Genomic DNA, 3,686 nt, shown 5'->3' with positions numbered 1-3,686 from the left:
CTGAAAGAAATTAGCCGGGGACCTTTGGTCGCCCCCGAATGTTTATCTCTAAATAAATATACAGTATTTACCCTAATAATGAGAAAAGGAGCAAAAATATTGATGGTTAAAACTGAATAATGACATCACAACAGTCTAAGACAAATTTCTCCTAAGGGAGACAATAAAGGATAATCTAACCCTGTTCATTTAAAATGAGATACACTGTATTCCTCTAAATCTGGCTTCCAACATTTTAGAAATAGCTAACCGATTGATAGATCAATCAATCAATCATGAGTGGATTCAGCACACTTTATCTGGACAGACTGATTGAATCATTGCAGATCTATTCAGATCTTAGGTCGCCACCGACATGTTTTAGCCAGGGACCTTTGGTCGCTGCCGAATGTCGGCCCCTCAGAATTGTGGCTTGCATGACGCCCCTGGCCTTCTGTGAGGGCTTTTGACTTACAGTATAGGCTGCATTTCTACATGTTAACCTGAGGTGATCATGTTTAGCCATAGATATCTGACATCATAATAGTATATACATATATAACTGAAATCTAGAAAAAACATAGTAGGTCCCCTTTAAACAACTTCACATCCACCATCATCATCATATGAAAGGGAGCCAGTGGACTTGTTTGTTTGTTTAATTTCTGGCCCACTGATGATGTCACAATGGCTATGACATCATCATTGATGTCATCAGTGACATCATTATTGACTAAAATCATCTTATGACATCACTGATGATGTCATAGGCATGCGAAGTTGAGCAATTGGGCGCTGCGTATTAGGGGTGTCAAAATTAATCGTATAATCGATGCATCGCAATGTGGACGTGTGAATCGAATCGAATCATTGACAGATGAATCATTGAATCTTTTATGTTAAAATTTCTGTTGACATTCAGATTTTAAAGCACTTTCTAAGTAAAAAGAGACTTGATATTTATCTGACTGCTTGTATTAATTGATGAAATTGTAGCCATGTGCAGTAATAATACAGAAAATTGAGGATTTGATACTTGGAGATGCAATACTTTGAGCTGTATCGAGATGCATCGTGGAATCGAATCGTTGACAGATTAATCGTAATCGAATCGTGAGGCCAGTGAAGATTCACAGCCCTACTGCGTATGCCACTACAGCAGGCGAGGCCACGCAGCAACCGAGCTGCGTATGCGAGCTGCAGGACGGGTGAGGCCGCATAGCGGCCGAGCTACCGAGCCCGCGTAGCGGGCGAGCCAATCAAGTGCGCTGCCTAGTGTCAGTAAATTGTCACATACAGTATATAGTCTTTATTTAACAATATAGAAATACAGCAACATTATTTATTCCACCACAAAAGGTTACTTTTCAGTAGCATGTAACCATGGTACTTGAAGTTGCCGCAGTATGGCTTTCATGGTGAGCGGAATTTGCTAATCCTGTGGCTAGTATTATTTTAGATGAAGAAGTGATGTGAAGTCCGACTCAAGACTCACCCCTCTGATCACCCCTCATCAAGCCTCTGATTTGTGGTTGAGTTTGTTCTGAGCCAATCAGCCAATCAGAGGCGGAGTAGAAGTGACATCTCACATTGCGTTTTTTTTATTCCAGGGTTTAAACCTGCGTCAATGTTTAAAATATGTCAATTTGCGAATAAAATGTATTTTATGTATTTAAAATACGCAAAATACAAGGTCTGAAAGTATTTTGATACAAAACATCTTATTTTTCTCTGTCCAGCCAAATACAAATTACAAAATACACAAATGTATTTCAAATACGTATTTTAAATACATGTATTTAAAATACTGCCCATCTCTGCCCCCGGATAGTTTCTCTAACCCACTGCCCCAGTAGGGCAGCACCGGTGTCACGGCCACCACCAGCAATACGCTGTGTTGTTTTATGTGAATATTTCGGCTGGTTAGAATGCATTTCAAGAAACTGCTCTAGCTAGCTTTCATTGCAAAACGTCCGGCCAGTGCTAATTAGCCGACTCCTGTCTGCCTGCATCACGCTAGCATGTTAGCCAGGGCTAATATGCTAGAGGCTAATTTAGCCTCGAGCTACACTGAATAACACAGACCCCGACAGCTTTGACTGGTGATGGCTCACTCCCCCAGTGGTCCTCCTGATGCATCCATATACTTCTACTACCTTCAGATAAAGGTTGTAAGCTCACCTGTAACTATCGGTGACATTCCTGATATCATCCACTTCCATGATTCCACATGTTGTAAACACATCCCAGCGTATCGGCGACATTTTGGAACCCTCAGTATTGTACTAACGCTGCTAACTTTCACAATAACGAACAAGGCTCATTCAGGGCGGGGACTGCCCCCTAGTCCGATACCTCACGAGTCCGATACCTCACGAGTCCGACACCTCATGGTTTTGGGTTAGGGTCTGGGGGAGGTTAGGTTTAGGCGTGGGGGTGGGAGAGGTTAGGTTTTGGGTTAGGGTCTGGGGGAGGTTAGGTTTAGGCGTGGGGGTGGGAGAGGTTAGGTTTTGGGTTAGGGTCTGGGGGAAGTTAGCCTCTTTTTTCGGACTCGTGAGGTGTCGGACTCGTGAGGTATCGGACTCGTGCCATGGCACCTTCAGGGCAGGCTTAGTATTATAACTTTTACCTGCTGCTGCTGCTGCTGCACATCTAATCACAGGACGGGCTAAATGATGCGACATAAACATACATTATGTAGTCATTGCATAAATGTGTTTTTATTGTAAAAGTGTTTTCAAGAAAGCAAGTCTTGTTGGAGTGGATATCGCAGTGCAACCATGTTACGGTCAAACTACCCATTTCACTATATCACGTTACATTTGCAAGGGGTATACCCCATCGATGTATGTGTGTTTCTCTCTTAGGGTTTACATTTAATTTAATTTAATTTTGTGAAAGAAATTGTGCTGCAATGGTCTGAGGACAGTATTGAAACACTGAGCGGCTGTTTCCTCAGCACGGACTGGAGCATTTTTCACGAGCAGGAGCTAAATGAGGCAACTGTTACATTAACGGACTACATCAACTTCTGCATTGACAATGTTGTTGAGAAAAAAGTCATCCTCCACTATCCCAACAACAAGTCGTATATCACAAAGGAGGTTAAAACCATGATCAACAAAAAGAAACTGGCTTTCAAAAATGTAGCTAGAGCGAAAATTCTTTAAGAGAGACCGTAATGTCATTCACTCACTTTCATTCATTCACTCTCCTAGGATATAACTCTAACTCTCATACCCACTTCTTAATCAACCTGCATTTTCCTGTTTCTAGGAGAAACCCTTTAGTTGTCACTGGCTCTCATTCATCCCTCCGGTCCTCATTCACATCTTTCCCTGTCAGGAGAAAACCTTTTTTCACCTTTTGTCACGCCCACTCATTCATAAAACTCAGTCACCAATCACCCCTTTCCCGCTTCTACCTAGCGTCACGGTTTGTGGGCGGTATCATTTAGATTAAGCCAATCAGAGCATGACACATCTTCCCATTCAGCCTATCATGGTCTATACTGTCATAGCTAAAAACCTCCTGTTTCTCTCTGTCGTCTCATTGCGTTTCAGTACGTTCCTGCGTCCCTCCTCCACCCCATTCTCCTCCAGTCCTCTCTGAGGTCTTCAGATTCAGAAGCCTTCTCCAGCAAGAACAAGTTACTTCACCACCACCAGGTCTAGACTCCACAGGGGGGATATTCAATCTACTCTGGC

Source organism: Poromitra crassiceps (genome assembly GCF_964638095.1).
Source record: "Poromitra crassiceps genome assembly, chromosome: 29".
In the NCBI taxonomy this organism is placed as follows: domain Eukaryota; kingdom Metazoa; phylum Chordata; class Actinopteri; order Beryciformes; family Melamphaidae; genus Poromitra; species Poromitra crassiceps.
The sequence above is the reverse complement of the archived record's forward strand: the minus strand, read 5'-3'. Positions refer to the sequence as shown.